The sequence below is a fragment of the Strix uralensis genome, chromosome 9 (assembly GCF_047716275.1).
Source record: "Strix uralensis isolate ZFMK-TIS-50842 chromosome 9, bStrUra1, whole genome shotgun sequence".
NCBI lineage: Eukaryota > Metazoa > Chordata > Aves > Strigiformes > Strigidae > Strix > Strix uralensis.
In genome coordinates this window covers 7,218,910-7,237,410 of record NC_133980.1, presented here as the reverse complement: position 1 = coordinate 7,237,410, position 18,501 = coordinate 7,218,910, and the positions used below count along the sequence as shown (strand labels likewise).

General features: G+C 37.7%; 1 protein-coding gene across 3 annotated transcripts in view; it reads right to left on the bottom strand.

Moving 5' to 3' along the window:
* Positions 1-18,501, bottom strand: part of NLGN1 (neuroligin 1) — a 400,485-nt gene that overhangs the window by 291,980 nt on the left and 90,004 nt on the right. The gene's annotated exons all lie outside the window — the stretch shown is intronic.

Sequence of the window (18,501 nt, the reverse complement as noted above, 5' to 3'; positions counted from 1 at the left end):
AAGATGATTAAATTTCCAAACCTTTCAATGTTTTTTACACATATGAAGGAAATTATTGTCCATATCTTCTCTTTTTTCCAAATCATATGTATAATTGCTTTTTATATTAGGCACTTCAGCCAACATACCTCAAGCTACCAAAATAAAGCCACTAAAAAATATGTGTATACTAATATATCATTCTAACTACATAATTACAGCATGCATTTGTGTTGATATAAAATACCTGCTGGCCCCACTGGTGGTAAAACACCATTAACTGGTCAGGAAATTCTCTCTTCCCCTTCCCTGCAACTGCTACGCAGAAGTGAGCAGGTTTTGCTTTCCCTGAAAAATACACTGTACTATAAACTATGGTCCAGAACAGTACAGAGGATGTGGACAAGAAAACTGATACAACATGGCAGAAGCGCTTCTGAAGGCTGGACTGTAATCCTCAATGTTGCATTGCTATTAAATTTTCATAGTAATACAGGATTAAATAGGGTTTTTCTCTTTTTTTTTTTTTTTTAAGAACTTTGAACATCTTTATTCCTAGAACTATCCATGATGTATAAAGTGGCAAGGGCTTTTCAAATCTAATTATTATGTTTTTCTGACTGTTCTACCTTATGCCTTTCTGTCAGTCTGAGGAATGAAAATGAAGAAATCGGTCCACTTTGATTTCAGTTGGGTCCAAGTTAATTTTCATCTCAGACAACCCTGTGTTATTGCATGACAGAGTATCTGAGATACAGAAATCTGAAGAATTGTAGTTTAATAAATATTAATAGGATTGAAAATCCATAAAATGTACTCTTAGCTTTTATTTTTATATTGCTTTGATTTACAAAACCTAAAAATTCATCTTAATTTCATCTAGCAATGGTTCTTTAATAAACATGTATTTCCTGTATCACCATTTTGCCATTGTTTTCAGCTACTACAAGCGTAACTCCCAAACACAAAGTAATCAGTAGGTTACTACAGGTCTGTCTTATAATTACTTAATCTGAATACCATTTCGTTAAATTATATAAGACAGTTTCTTTCTTCCTGCTTAAAAAAAAAAAAGGGGGGGGGAGAGAAAGAAAATCTACATCTGCCTTCTGAAACTCTTAGGTACCAGAGTTTTTAACTTCTATACTGCACTTGGAGCAGAATTTTGCTGCTGTAGACGCCGCCATATGCAGAAGGACACAGATGTACCCAAGAATGCAGAGTCATATCAGCATCATGTTCAATTTAAAAATTGCAAGCACTTTTAATTGCAGAAACCAATAAAACATATTCCCAAAGTGGAAAATGACTGAAAGATTGGGGGGGGTGGGGGGGTGCCTTTTTATTTTTTAAACAAAACCTAAGGTTTTTAATCAGTAAGAGTGAGTGTTCTTTCACTATTCACAAGAAAGGAGGGCAAGATCACGTCAGAATCTGGATTACATCAGACTCGCAGCAACATAAGGTCAATTAGGGATCAGATTTTTGCTAATTCAGGTCTCTGTTTTATTGCTCTGAGGAATTACTCTGATTCACTAAAAGAGAGCAAAACAATAAAGCAGTTCAGCCCTCCCTACCACAGACCATAAAATGAGTATGGCTATTGAAAAGCCATGCTCATAGAAACACTGGCATTAATGCAGTTGTTACTGTATTCCACACAATCTATACTTCCTTTAAATAATTTCTGGACCATTAAGATAACATAGAAAACTTAAACTAAGTACAGTAATTTTGTCGCATCTGCTGCCAGAACAAATGACATGATGACTCCAAGAAAGACATAAAAGTCATTTTAATTATCTCTTCTTTGAAGGAGGCATTGGCTCAAGCCAGACAGTCTGGATCCAAATCAGAATTTTTGCAAAGCTCAAGGTGAACCCCAGATGTGTTGTTAAGTCCCTCTCTACTTTCAGTAAATTTAGTTATCAGGGACATCAGCTCTTCCTATAAAACCACTAAGGACTTAACATCTGCTTAAACAGTGAGGAGTTGGGGCGTGTGGCTGGATCTGTGAAGTCTCACACCAAAAGCAGATAACAAATAATAAGCACTTGCTCTGTGGAACAGCATTTCATCGGTGCCAGGTGCACACCTAGAAGATCAAAAGAAGGTGTGGGCAGTGTTCACAGTTAGAGAAACACTGCATTTTTCCCACTTTTCCGAACTGTAAGCGTGATACGTACAATAGTTTGTTCTGTGGCTTCAGCATGTTTAATGATACAATTCAAATGTAAGTATAATTTTTGTAGGACTGTTTCCTAATTTTTTCAGCACTGCATGAATGCCTTTCTAAATACATGAAAATATAAAGCTGTACAGGTGATACACTAAAAATATAATTGAATCTGGTGCCTTCATAAAAGCAATTAGCAATCGCTCAAGTTGCAATAGATGACAGCCTCAAGAGGATTGCTGCCCTGGCAGGGAAGTAGCTGCAACTTACATTACAGTCAAATGTTCTGTTCTTTAATGCTATTTTGTTATAACAGGCAAGTACAAGGTTGCTGATTATGTATTCATTCCCATGTATAGCTTTTGGCTATCTTTTTGTCCACAGGCTTAGATGCATATACTCCGTGTCTGTACCTTAAAATATTCCCTCTTAAAGTTAGTGAAAAGAAAGTTACAGTAAATAAGCAAATAAATGCAACTGCATGTAGAGGAGGCCAACAGCAATGTCTTTTTAGCTCAGGGAGAAAGTAGACGACCATACAAATATTCGTCTTGTGCAGAATTCACACCGTAACTACAATTATGCCTATTTTATAACATTATAACTAGACTTACAGACATTTTATAACCACTCTAAACTGCCAAAGCAACATCCAGGGGGCTTTACGGTCCCTAGAAGTCATCCTTCCAGTTTCAGCAAACTATGGGACAAATCCTGCTCCTGTAACAGTAAATGGCAATGTTACCTTTAAGGCAAGTCTTTAAATCAGTGCCTACCTTGCACTACCCCTGGATAAGCCCCATGTTCCGCAACTGCTCTCCTTAGGAGCACGCTTAAGTGAGGGCCTTAAATACCTGCGGATTGAGTCTCTGAATATACTCTGCAGCTCTTCACTAAGATGAACAGCATTTGATCAGAAAAGAAGAGATGCTTGAATATGTGGTCAGAAGTGATTTAGAGCAGCCCTTCGCACTGACCAGAACAAGGTGAGACAGTATGGCACCCAGACACATTTTTTTCAAGGCAAAAATTTCTATTGTTTTAACACATTTTTTTTTTAATGTTATGGTTGATTATCATAGATTATGCCATTTAATATTTCATTATTTCAAGTGATCTCCATAGCAGCATTTGTACCACACAATTGTACACTACCACACAATGTAACACAATGCGTTATACCATAACAAAGCCACTGGGAAATAACATCAGCATCTGTGGATTTCTGTAAGCTAAGTCTAGCCTATTCACCTCTGGTTACACTGTGTTGTTAAGATACACTTTTACTCTTTGTGCTCATCCCTTCATGCATCTAAAAATAAAATCATATTGGAATAGAAAGGAGAAAATTATAAAGGCTCTACAAGAGGTTAGGGACTGAGTTCGAAAAACAGCTTCAGTGGGCGTTTGCCATCGCACTGCTGCCTCTAGAAGGGACAGAAATACAGTGGCTACTCTCACTGTCCCAAAGAAGGCCCTGTGCTAAAGGCTGAATGTGTCATTAAATCCTCTGAAGGGGCCATTTCCCATTGTTTCATTTGACTTTTGGAAACAATCACTGACTGACACATGAACACGGTGGAGAGAGAGATCTGTTCGATCATGTTGGTCTCCATTTGAAACGTGCGCTTGCCTCTGCCACCCGTTGAGTTAAATGATTATATTCAGGAGCTGAAAGAGCACCACTAAGACGCTGAGTGGTAAACACACAAATCAGGTCAATCCTTTTGCTTTCCTTGTAATCCCTGTACATTATTTGTTACGGGCTTTTACTGCTGCCTCTTTCTCCTCTTCGGGCGCTCTGTGCACGCATCCAAGCACTCTTGCTCTCCTTCTCCTTCACACCATGTATTATGGCAATCCCTTCTTATCAAAACTCCTGCATTCTGCACTACTTTACTACATCCACTGGCTTTATATCTTCACCTCTGTTGTCTTTTCTTCACTGTAAATTCTCTAGAGCAGGGAACTTGTTTTCTCCAAGTTTGTACTAAAGCCTGTAAATTTATGGCACTCTAGGAATGTTTGATAACAGCACGTAAATAATTAATAAAAGCTGCAGCAACCATTTCTTTCTCCCTATTTGGAGGCTGTAAGGCAGCAAGACAAGTGGGAGGCAGAAAATATTTCATGGGCTAAAATAAGATGTGATTCTTACCCCTATGGGGGGTAACTGACTGACAAATACTTGCACTTAGGAAAGATCAGGATTAAGTTGTGCGAGAATTAAAGACAAGAAGCATTGCTTCTAGGAACCATAAAAGCACCAGGAGCATCATAAACAGCCCAGTCCAAAAAAATAAAAATGTGATAAAAAGAATGGGATGTTTTAATTTCAGCTTCACAAAGATATGCAGTATCTTTCTCTCTCTGTGTGTGACTTTGCAGAAGTCCACTCTTTTGTCCTAGTTTCTCCATCTTCAATGGAAAGGAAAAAATTAAAGGATATAGTAGCAAATGAACAGCTTATGATTTTGTAGCCTTAAAGAGGTAGCAAATGTTTCTAAAATGAAAAATAATGGAGGTGGAAACATGAAATAAAGACAAATCAGACACAATAAGACTACGAGAGCAGGAAACAAAAAAGTACCAAAAAAGGTAAAAGCAATGTATTGTTATAGGAGAGGCTATGATACACAACAGGTATGAAATTACTTCCAAAAAATAAGAACAGAGAAAAAAGAACAAAGATAAAATATATTTATGTATCTCAGGCAAAATTTTCAAAATCTACCAAACATTCAAATCCCCTCTAATCTGTCTCCAAGCTTATGTCTGTTCATCTTTTAGAGATGGGAATTTGGGCCTGGTCTTGTAAAATTTGATTTGAATTTCATGACTGACTTTTATGGGGCCACGAATTTACCCACCTAGTGCAAATGGGTACAGGTGCTTTCCACTGGAGCACAATGGAAAGGACTTTATGGATTTTTGTGCCTTCAAAATAATCAATAATGTAATCCTGACGTTTATGTCTCTTTTGCCGCTAAATTTCCCAGTTTATGAAAGCAATCAAGTACTTTGGCACCAAAGAATAGTAACTGCACTCAAAGAAATTTGAACCTGAAAAGTGCAGGGACAAAACCAGAAGCCACTATGTCTAGCACTGAATGTTTAATCAGGCAAAACATCATAAAAACACAGCAAAAAGGGGCAGTAAATTACTTGATTTTAGTGCAGTGAAGTCTTCAAAATTAGTTCTCTTTTAGAACAGAGACATAATGACTAGCTTCTGAATAGATATTGGCACAGCAGGGCACACAAAAGCCCTGATTAGCTGCTGTATGATGGAATATTTAGTTAATATTTGTTCTATTTTGGTGTTGATTTCTGACCTTTCCTCTTTGACTTTAATTGGTCAAAATCCAAACCTTTTTGAATTTTTTTAATACCAGATAACTGTTTCTAAATTGCCAGAATATCAGGTCACACGCTCCCAATAAAGATGAGAAAAAAGGCACTTCACAGTTTTTTCTGTCACTTTTTCAACTTCAGCTAGTTCTGAAGTAGCAAGCAACATTCCTAACAGTTGCAGCATCACTTGCGATGCAACAGTTCTTGAATCAGTTTTAGGGAAAGAAAAAAACCCCCCACGAACCACGATATGTCAAGCCTGATTTGGATGTCCTTCACCTTCCTTGAAAAAAAGCAGGTTTACTGCAATTGCAAACCTGTACTTCTATTCCAGTATTCAGTAAGAATATGATACAATCTTGCTCTAGATTTTAATATTAGACAAAACCATCAGAAGCTTTTTTTGTTAACTCCTAAACCAGTGATAATCCTGCATTTTTTTCACCTCTTTGTATTTACCGTTAATAATATGGGAAAATATTTCATGATATTTCAGAGCTCCAGCTGCTGTTGCAATGCTGTATGAGAGCCTCCTCACTGATTGATTTACGTCCACAAGTCCTCTTCCAAGAGCTTCCTTCCCAAATTAAACATGCTAATGATTTTCTATGCAAAATTTAACAACCTAATAGGCTGAACAAGTCAAATGAAAATACACTAATTGTTGCCTTTGATGTATACTATTCTGCCAATTCTCTCATGAAAACAGTATATTAGCATTAGCTGGAGTACTTACTAAAATATGTATTAATAAAGAAAAGCTCATATATATATATATGCATGCATACACACGTTAAGAAAAGGACACTGCAGGCTGTAGAAAACACAACTTCAAGGTGTAGGATTGACACAAATGGCTATTATACACTAGAAAACCATTTTCACAGGAGCCCTGAAAACAGGCTACTAAAGAATGAATCACAAACCTTTATCTGAATTAGCTAGTGTTGGTCCATAACACTGGGTTTATGCAATAAAAGTAGTCCAAATAATAAATACAGAATGATATAAGAGAGATAATAACAGGCTGGTGAGAGACCAGGCGGCTTCCTGCCTAACCCCAGAGGTCTAAAATGAGCTCCCCCAAGAAACTGCCCAATTGCTTTATGAAGTAAGATTTCCATGTTCATGCAGTTTTACACCTAGAGTACAAGCAGTAATGTGTTTTTGCCTATGACCAGCATCACAGAGCGCACTTTACTGTAGAAATTGGTTTATTCTGTTCTCCAGCCCAGTTCCGAGTGTGAGGCTTGGTGCCACCGTAGACTTAACACATGTAAATAAAACAGAAGCAAACAAACTATAAGAGAGTATAAATATTCTCTAAAGAAATACAGTGACACAAGATTACTTTCTATTGCTTTGTCTTTAAGAGTTTGCTCATAATGATTTGATAATCTAATCTAATTGATCTCTCCAAGTATTTCTACGGCTCTAATCACCGTAGTATCTGATTAGGGGAACAGATCCATACTTTATCTCCAGATGTAATAACTAAATCTATACTTGAAATAGAGTCACACAAGTTCACCAGAGGGAGAGGACCAGATGCTGCTTAGACAGAGGAGAAGGGAGGGAATGGGAAAAAGCTAGTGAGGTCAAGAATGACTGGAAAGGGACATTTGGCTTTGTGTCAAATCATCCCTCTGCAACCAAGCTCTGTTTAAACAGCACATTTCTGGGGTTACAGAAGTAAAGCAGGAATGTGACATAACTAATGGGGGCAGAACCAAAAATGAGCTACAGTCTATGGCCCACTCTCCTTCAAACTGTCTTTTTCGCAAGCATAAAGTAAATGTAATTATTATTATCGTTTCTTTGTTCTCTTCCAGGCTAGCACTTCATCAGCCTGAAAATTATGACATTTCCTGAATGTGTTTCAATGGCTTCTTAACCTTTCTAGTTCCTGAGTGCTGGTACAATGTCATGCTGTACTTAGAGGTTTCAGCAGTGAAGAGGTTAACACCCAAAATTGCTAATAATAACAACAGTATTCACTGAGCCAGATAATCACTCACACAGAATTTCAATCCAAAGTCACTTAAAATTCAGAAGAAACGGCCGTATTTCCTTAAGGAAGTGACAGCATTAAGAAGGATATTCATAATTCAAACAACAGGCCAAAATCCGACTTACTGCTGAGTTTATCTATTTTTAATTGAGTGATATTAAGGGCTAGGTTTTGCTCTACCTTAGGTCAAATCTATTTTGTGACATGTGCTCTAACACATGCCCATGTACTGGACATGAGAGGGGTGACAGCCAGACCACTTGCACAGTTCAACTATCAAGCATGGAAGGGATATGGAGCATTTCTGGTAAATTATTTGTTCCTTCCTATCTCGTTTGACTGCTACTTGTTTGTTGTGCTGATACCCAGCCAAACTACCTTGTAGTTGAGTATGTCAAAGCTCTGGGCAGAAAAACAGCAACTAATATATGTTAGCAAACTCTGGAAAGAAAAATAGTTTCTGCCACTTAAAACTGCAGGGTGGAATTGTGCACTGCCTGCTTCTTGGTCTTATTTTGCCTAAAGGGAAAGAGCCTTTTAATCCTATTGCTATGCTTGGTTTGCACACTGCCTGGCAGCATACACCTGCTTCAACGTGTGTGTCAGGAGCTGCTTTTGCTGTCAAACCCTCTTCCTGCTTCTTTCAGCTCATCTTCTGTCTCCCAGCTCACCTCTGCAAGCTAACGTCCCTCTCATGCCTAACCACATTTCGGCAGCCATCTTTCAAAGATGTCAGGAAAAGAAACAAAATCAGCCTGTCAAAACCACATGACTATTTCACAGTTCAAGGGGCAATGTTCTCTTTCACATGTGAACGACACAGAATATAATGCACACAGAAGGGGATGTGAGGCATTTCTGCTAACAGGCCCAGATTCAGGATGGGGGGGACATTTACTGTGACCTCTTCAGCAATCATCCATGTCTCTATAAAACTCAAGCAGCCATTTCCATGATTTGGTATCATAACGTGCTTTTGGCCAAGTGATACCTTCAATACTTGAACTGCAACTGCAACACTGCAAGAACTGCCAGTTAATCAAGGGTTTCATGGCACTTTAAAGAAAAGACAATCGATGCATCTTTTGTTTCTTCCTTTATGTGAGACTTCATCTATGGAGACTTCATATAAATGAGACTGCAGGTGCTTCGGCACTTAAGTATAGCAATTATTTTTTGTTTCAATAGTTATTGTTTCCAGCAAAAGTAATCCATTTGTCATTAACAAATGGCTCAGTTAATGACTGAAAAGTGTAGAAAACAAACTTAATTCTCTTTCCTGTTCCACATTGCACAGCTGTTAATTGATTCATATGGAGAGCTACTTCGTCTGAGTTCAGCATCATAGAGAAACAAGGAAAGGACTAAGATTTTAAAATCTAGATTTACAGCCTGATCATTTCTTGTGAAATTTCCTGAAATAAACCTGCCTCTACAACAGCCATATACAGCAATATTTCACGGATCTAAAGTGCTATGAGGATCATGGGGCACTATCATTAACAAAAGCAGTCTCAGAGTAGGCAAATGTGCAAAATTTAGCTTCTGTTTGGCTCACGTAAGTATCTTGGATCTGGCCTTCAGCAACTAAGTTCAGATTTTTTAAAAAGTCCAAATTCTTTTTGGCACTTTAAAACAAATATGAAAACATATGAATCAATATCAGTTTTGCAATCAAGTAAGAGAAATTGTACAATCTTTCCTTTGAACTTTCAAATCTGTTTAGGACTATACATATACATCTATACATAGATGAATGCATGTTTCATATTCCCTTACCACTGGGTCCATCTTGTTAAAGTTATGGCTTTAAGAATGAGAGTTCTCAGAGACTAAGTTCTGATTGGTTCAGCTAGATCCATCTGGTGGATGGCACGTTCTGTTCACCTTTTCACTATGCTAATACTAATATATCAAAGACTGAAAAGCAAAGAGTAGCATTGGCAGAACCAACAAAAAATCCCTACCAGAGCACTGGAAGGGAGCTTGACAGCAACGATGGTGCTCAGCTTCTGGTTAAAGGGCAGCAAGTCCTTAGAAAAGCACTACACGCTGTATGAGCAAATCGGTTCTTGTGTTGGCTGCCTCACCAAGGAACCTTGACACAAGATGTTACAAACAGGGAGCTCTTCTCCAGGCCATGGATGGATGGTCTTTCTTCAGCGTGGGGCACAGTAAGACATTTTTGCTACATCCAGGATCTCTTGCCTTGTGAAGCTTTGTTTCCATCCTCTTGTGGGACATGAAAATTCTGCATTAGATTAGACCCTGCAAACCCTCCTTAATCAGGCTTGAGCAAAAATGAGCTGACGTGAATTAAGCAAATTAAACAGAAGGTTTGTCTAACCTGCCTAAATGCATCTGAAGTAACTGAGAAGAATGTGCATGAGTCATTCCCCTAACAAAACTGGGAGCAAAGACTGGAGGAGGAGCCCCAGCTGGTAGGTGGGAGGTAAGCAGCCGGGTGCAAGAGAGATGGGAGGCCCCTCCAGCTGGTTTGTACATCGCTCCAGTCTCCCCAGAGCCTCAGCCCAACAGTGGGGTGCTGTCTTTAGAAGCAAAACTGAGGTGGGTGTCATGGTAAGGGTGGCTGCATGGTTGCCAGTCATGCCATAGGTACGCTGTTATACACCCATCCCTTAAGAACACACTATATTAGATATAAAAAAACAGAATGATAAAATAAGTCTAAAAATTATATATGTCTTACTGCCATTTTCAATGACTTTTAAAATTAACTGAAGGGAGAGAAGAGAGATCATCTGTACGCTACAGAAGGTTGACATGAAAGAGAATGAGAAATCTGTGAGCCTGAGGTTTTGGTAGATTCGGGCATATGTTACCCTTGCCTGTCATTCTGCACCCACTCTGGAGGAGAAAAAGGGAGACACTCCATAGGGTTCCTCTGCATCCATGCTGCTTCGTCCACCTCCTGTGCTCGGAGCATCACATGGATCTGTACTACAAGAGGAATATTTTTTTCCTCTTTCCCCAACACCTGGAGTTGCAGTACTTGGACATTCCAATATGTAAGCAGATCATTGAAACTCGGTACGTAATGAAAACCTCCTTATATTTAGGTTGAGTTTTTTCATCATCTTGAACCAACTTTTGGACAGGTTTTTCCCTCTATATAGAAGAAGAAAGTCTAAGTACAGACTGCACTTGCACGTAGATCCTATTTGCTCTGGGTTGAGCCTTCTAGAAAGATTCAGCAAGCTGTGCAATCTTCTTACACAATACACCTTTCTATTAAAAATCTACAGACAGTTTTTAAGTGTAAGAATACAGAGAACAGAAAGTAAAGACAGAAAGGCAATAGAAACAAATCCTTTTCCATGAGCTCTGTGAAATCTTTTCTCAAAATAACTTTGGAGGGGTTTTACTGCCAGTTCATAATGTGGATGAATCACTTCTGATATTTCTGATAAAACAATGTTCAAAACTTCAAAATCACTTCCAATTCATTTATGCCACCATTTAATTAGGGCTTCTGCAACATGTTACAAGGACGTCATTATCCCCTATAATTGTATAATAATTACAATTTTTAATGAAATAATTGCAAGTACACTAGATGTGTAGATATAATTACAGTAATTACATAAATACCTGATTTTCAGCTAATAATTAAAGAAGGCCTTTAAAATAAGGGTGAAATTTAATAAATGGAAGCTTTCCAGAAAACAAATACAAATAATAAATGACTGTCTCTCTCCTATAGATTTCACCTCACTAGATTATCTCTATACTATATATATGATTTTCCACACATTATAAAATAAGGTTGAAAAAAATTATTTAAACAAATCATATCGAGAGACCTCAATACTTTGCCTCTGCAGGGCCTGATCCAAAACCAGTGACATTAATGTAGCTCAAACCTATTAATCCTATGATAGCTCAGCATCTCAGAAGACACTAAATTGTAAATTACCATCAGGAGAAGGAAGACATCCCATGGCAGGAGATTGGAACTAGATGATCTTTAAGGTCCTTTCCAGCCCAAACCGTTCTATGATTCTATGTGAGTAGCACCCACAACAGCATACAAACTGTATTCTGATTCCTCTGCAACACAAAGGGACGCATCCTGGACCACCGTAAGATACTTGGGCAAAGGTCTGTGTGCAGAGGAGTCCCTGACAGCTGCTGCAGGACTGCGAGCCTTCCTTCAGAGCACAGCCCTCCAGCACAGCCGCTGCTAAAGCTTACCAGTCATACTGGCTATGATCTTCTCCCAAAATGTGTCTTTTTGGTCAAACCTACTGGTGATACCCCTGCTAACACAGAAACCCTGCAGAAGATTTAGTGTCCCTCTGTCCACCTTGGTGGACAGACCTTTACAAGGCAATGGTATTTCAATAAAGAAACTTCTTCCAGAGGTTTATCAGCTGAAGACCCAGAGATTCTTCAGCCAGGTAATTTTCCTTCTCTTCAAACACATTCCTAAGACTAAACTTACTATGTGTTTACCGTACTATTAGTATGAATAGGAAAGGCAAAAGCCATCCTCAGTAAAAAAGCATATAGCAAACTCTACCAGGGCAGATTCTGATTACTGCTCGGATAGCATAAAGGGATATTAAAAGAATTCCCACAGCAGAGGAATTAGCAACATGATTTACTGTTGCTGCTGAAATGTTTCAAAACACTTTGGCAAAACTCTGGAAGGGAAAATCAGCTGCAGCACCGGCACTATGCCATTTCCATGTGTCTTGCAATTTCTGCATTCACTTAGAGCAGCCCTGAGGTGGCTCTGATTCTGGCCAGAGACCACTCTGGTGTCAGCAATGTGTTAGCATATAGGTGCAAACATGGCTTAAAGTCAGCTTTGTCCCACTTCCCTTAGCCTTGTATTATTCAGCGCTGCTTCTTTTTAGGATAAATCTTCATTATTACAAGCATGAGAAAGTAGAGATATTAATATTAAAACAGAAGGAAATGGTTTGATATCCCAAAAACAAATCTCATTTATGTTAAGCTCATTAAAGCAGTTGAGTTCTGAATGCAGAGTATAATTAATAATACTATACATATCAAAGTAGAAAATGCTTGTAAATTTGACAACATAAAGTAAGTAAAAATGAAGACAGCTAAAGAATTATAAGTGAAAAGAATTTGAAAAATAAACCCTGAAATTATACTGGAGCAATATTCAATTTATAAGCAGATTATTAACATTATAATTGAGGTGATCCTTAAGAATGGTTTGACACACGTAAGCATCATGTTTCAAGCTTCAAAAAATATGCTAAGAATACTAAAAATATTTGTATTATATATGTGTATTATAAGGAATCAAAGAAATGAATAGCAAGAATACAGAGAAGAGCAAATGAATAATAACACAATACAGGGAAAAAATTACAAAAAAAAGCAAGCAGAGAATAATAGTTATCCAAAAGTCATATTAGTTACTCAAATGTTCCTCCTGAAAATGTACAAACATACTTTTATAGTTATTTCTTTTACAATATTTGTCCATTCTGGCTTTAAACAATAAATCAGAAACTAGCAGATTGAAAGGAAACAACCTCACAGTTGTTTACTGAGTACAACTGGTCCAACCCGAGAAAGGCCAGGGGAAGAAGAACAAACCAGTTTTATCCGACTTAGTATTATCAGGGTAACACTACTATTTTAGAGCCTGTGTGTGGGAGGATGTAGAAGATGAAAGGCAAGCAGTAAAATAATGGACAAGGACTGGAATTAGATCAGAATTTAAGACCTGTTAGAGCTATAAGCACTGTCAAGGTATATGAATAAAGCAATGACAGCACGACAACTGTGTGGTCAGCAAGAGCTCAGAGCCTGAACAACCAGATATTTACAGAGGACTTTGACCAGTGTTGATGGAATTTAAGATGACTGGAGTCTTAAAATGCAGTCTGCAAAGTTTTCTATTGTCAAGCATTGGCTCACCCAGAAAGAGGACCATAGAAAATACATCAGAGTTTAAGCATTTTATTTTATTTCAAATATGACATAAACCTACTGCACATCTTTGAAAAATGCTGCTAACTGACACTAACAGCTTTAGATTGTGAAAGGATGAAAAGGTCTGTACAAGACAATGTTTGCTTCATTATCTTCTTCCATGTATTACTAGTATAATAGGAAATGCTGCAGTGCTATCTGAGGAATGAATAGCAGGAATACAGTGCTTCAAGAAGGAATAGCAAAACAGAACAATCTTGGTGTCAGTGTGTAGCACTGGAGTGCAGGATTATGGACTCCATTTGTGTCTGCTGATACCACAGGGATGTATTTTGGCCTCACGAGGTCAGAATGAGGATGAGGGCTCTTCAGTCAAGAGCCAGCAAGGGTGAATAGGGGCAAAACTTCAGATGTCTGCAGGCACCTACTGACACAAATATACTAGAGGCAATTCATTATGAATTTTCAAAGGGGCCTAATGAAGAGATACACTCTTTGTAACAGTTGATTACACCCAAATATGCACTAAGGTAGCTCTGTGGGCTTTGACATTCACTCTCAAGTCACCATGAGCCCCGGTAATGGTCTGCAAATGCATGTTCTTAGCCTACTGGCAGTGCAACGTGTTTTGACATAGCTTGGTCTACAGTGATGGAGGCTCACACCTTAGATTTCATACTTGTCATTTATATGGCCATGGAGAAAGAATATTTCAATCATTTTTGACAATACACCATCTACAAGTCCATTACTTTGATATTATTTTCTACATTACATATTTAGGAAAAAGAATCTGATAATCGATTGACAAATTTTGCCAGTGGAAATACACATTTTAACAGGTCTCAGCTTGTCCGTTTCTGGTTGATTTCAGAGTTGAAACAGGTATGCAGAAAGAAGTTTATTTAATTAAGTCCATAGGAACTGCACATGTTGCATTTATTCCTCTTTTCCAAAATCTGATCATAAGTAAACAGTTCTAGGATAGTTAAATGGAGTATTGAAACACCCAACAGAAACACAGGGTAACAGGCTAAATTGGGCTCTTTTCATTTCTGCTTAGATTTGTAGCAAGTATTTCATATTGCTAAGCTTAAAATCCTTAAAGTCATCAGTGCCATTTACAAACCACAACTGATGTAACATATTCTTTATCAAAAACAATGAATGATCAAAGCAGGATGAGATTATAGCACTGTGATTTGTGTTTCATTTCCAAGAATGTATTTGTATGTATGTATGTATAATATGTTCCTATGCCTCCATAGTAACCACAGCCATAACCCAGAAAGTACGGTGTTGGGAGCTTTGCTCTGAAAATCAAGTAGCCTATTAGGAGGCATAAATATTAATAGAGCTGTCTAATCCTACACTCTCAAATAAGGTAGTTCAGATCATCATTCTTTGCATTTAAAATTTATTCACTGCACCAACTAGAATAAGAAACAGAATCCACATGCAAAGAAGTCACTGATGTTGGGCAGTTTCTTAGCCACTGATAATTCCTGAACATAACAGTAAGGATCAAGTGATTTATTTCCTTATTCTACTCCCAATTCCTCTACAAATACTAATGTATCCAAAACTGCATGTGCCTCATTCCATGGCATTGAGCATATATCGTATTCTCTACAAAAATTACACCTCCACATTTTCACATTCAGATGGCAACATGAAGGCTTTAGTACAGATTCCTACGAAAGAGCACACTATCATCCCACATGCAGAACACACAATGCCTTGGGTTTCTTTTAGTGGTCATATTAGTGATCATTTTCAAATTTTCTTTACATAGTTGTCATCAAAGTAGGAAATTCATGGTGCAAACTTTTGCAACACAAAGAAATTAATACAGAGTATTAAAAAAAAACACAGGCATGCAGCTAAAGCAGGATGTACAGTCCTCCTAAGAGATAGTAAGTTATCTTGTCATTCTGGATGACAAGTATTTGTGCTTTGATTGTAAAATAAAATGCAGATCTGAAATACCAAACAGTGTGCAATACTATTCAGGTGTTCCCTAGAAATGATGCAAAAGTTTGCCAGGAAATTCAGGAAATACCACGCAATCAGCAATATGATTAACATCACTCAGTAAAATGTTACCTATAATATAACCTAGGTTCTATTATAATTTAGATTTATGAAGTCTAGCCTCTAAAAAAACCCCACAAAATTAATTAGATGCCTTTGCACAGGTTTTCTAAAACCAGTGCTAGCAAATAAAGAGGTTTCTGCTTGTATGCATACTCATAACAGAATTCGTAACCTCTGACCTTCACACACCTGAAGCAAAAGACATGAAAACAGATGATCCTTCTTCATCTACTGAATCAGTAAATTGAAGATGAAGTAAATTGAAATATAGGCATCCATATATAGCAAAAAGAATACCATATTAACTCATTCCTTTTCACCCAGCTCCAGCCTATCATTTTGTAGCTTCTGCAGTGCATATCCAAATCCCTCCAACAGGTGGTAATGGTTATAATGCTCGTTACAATCTCTAGCATGAGTCATGGATAGAATTTCTTGCATTTCTGCATCTATCTTCATCAGATTACTCCCTGTTCTTCAAAAATTTGAATTTTCCCATGTCTTTCAGCTGACAATTAAGTATAGATACCCACTTATTCATCAAATTCAATCTATTTCAAGAAAGAATCAAACTATATATAATGACAGCATACGCTTGTTCGTTCAGCCACTTTGAATTAACATATCCCTTATTAATTAAAAAGATGGTGTAAAACTCTGCCACTTATTTTCATATTTTCTCTTTCCAGTAATTTTCATCACTAAATGTAATGAAATGACTGCAACCTGAAAATCCAGCAAAGGGGAGAATATTGGGCCTTTCTTCTTTCTCACACAAAACCAATGCTATTTACAAGCTGCTACTGTTGCTGCTAAAATGCTGCGACTCTATTGCAACTTTGTTCTACATGATTCCTTTTACTACTAGGTATGGGGGCAATCCAAGCCAAGGATAGTCTTAAATTATATACAGGTGAGTAGAGCGTGAGTTACTCGGAGAACAGAGATCACTACAGCTATGCCAGCTGCCCAGGCTGAAGGTATTCAGGAGTTCTCTGCACTTGTCAACGAGAAAAGGTAGGCTTCTGCTGCTTTTTATTGTGCTGTGTGTGCAATGAATTTAACTGGAAAGGTACCTACTGAATTTCAAATCACTCTGTTCTCCTTCAGGCTCACAGAACAATAAACATGACTTTCTCATCTACTGGGCTCTCCCTCCCTTTATTTTTGCTATTTTTCTGATTTTTTCTTTTTAATATTCTCTCGTAGGAAAAGATGCTTTCTGAGAACAATGATGGAGATCTGCATCTTTATTTATGACTTTGTGAATCAGCGTCTGGGTGATAGGAAGTGAAAGTTGCTCAGCTAATTACACATGCTTGATGAACTGCGTAATAACTGCTGCAGCACTGCACATTAATTGAATGCATATAAATGACAGCAGCTATTCTAACTTGAATGATGTGTGAAGAAGTGACGTTGCTCACAGTACCCTGATTATCTTTGTTTCCAACTTTGGGAATCCAGCTTAAACAACTGCATTTTTACAGCACTGAGCAAAAATTCCCTAATAGAAAGCATTAGAAGTTACCTCAAAGCCTGACACTTTAAAAACAAATTGCCTTAAGACACTGAAAGTGGATTTAGACATCTAAAAAAGCATACATTGAACAACTACAATTAACAATTAATAATTAACAACTAGCTACAACTAGCAGTCATTAGGAGCTGTAAGAGCAAAACCCTTGGAAAATATGGCCATCTTCATTTAGATGCCTAGGTATCGCCTTAAAAACCTAATACCGAGTTTACAGAGTTGAACTTTGCCCAACTCTAAACAATTTCCTGCTATGACACTTTCCTAAAATGTATTTGTTCTGGAATAAAAGGGACATATAGCAACTGATATAAAAAAATATGGATTACAGCTAATAGGCAACCATGCAAGTTCACACTACTCTTTCTTTACCCTAAAAAAGTATTCTAGATTCAAATGTAGTCCAGCTATTAAATAACACATTATTTTAAAGAAAACAATAAATAAAAATCATTTAATGTAAAACAAATGTGTAAAGTAGTACAAAATTAGTACTTTAAACTAGTACCAAATACCTACTTTAAATCAGCACCAAAATATACCTTCTATATTACATATCAATTGCTTTGGGAATGTGCAAATGTTCACAAAGAAATCTGCAAATTCTCCCATACTATCTAATGTGAAACCGGTAGAAGCCAAGTTTCCAAAGCTTCCAAAAGCAGCCTAGTTTCCAAAGTACCATGTCACAATATTTTAACATTTCCCTACACCCCTATTAAGAGATTTTCAGCTTTACAAAGAGAGCTGTAATCACATAATAAAGGAAATCAACGCTCACTTTTAGAAGCGTGTAAACGAAAAAAAGTGTTTCACATCTACGTTTCAGGAAAGTTAACACTGTTCCAAGAAAACAGGGTATATCACGTAGAAAGTCAATGCAGATTTTCAGCTCTGCTTTGCTATAATACATCATAGCCATTACGCTATACCACTGGAATATAGAGCCGTGGAGCCGTGCCAGCAACTTCAATGGCAATAGTACCAGGCCCCAGGCATGAGCTGCCTCCTATGCATACATATACAACATACTGTGTCTACGCACGAGTGACAGACATCCTCTAAACCACGAGGCCAAGACAGACAAGCTGCCAATAAGGTCGGCATGAGATAGTGCAAGATCAGGTGCAACTGAGGTCAGGCTTTACAAATGTTATCTTCTCATCTGCTTTACGCGCTACTCTCTTTAAATACCTTTCTGGCTTCGTTAGGACAAGACAGTCCCTAACAGTTCACAGCATCAGCAAATCAGCCTCTTTCAGCTGTATTATTCCTTCTTCCTTTGCAAGGTTTCGATCTTTCCCCCGTACTTTTTTTGGTCCACTTTATACATACCTCCTTTTCTACATATTTTCTTGCCGGGTTTTCTGGCACATTCCTTGGATATTCTTTTGACTGAAAAATGAA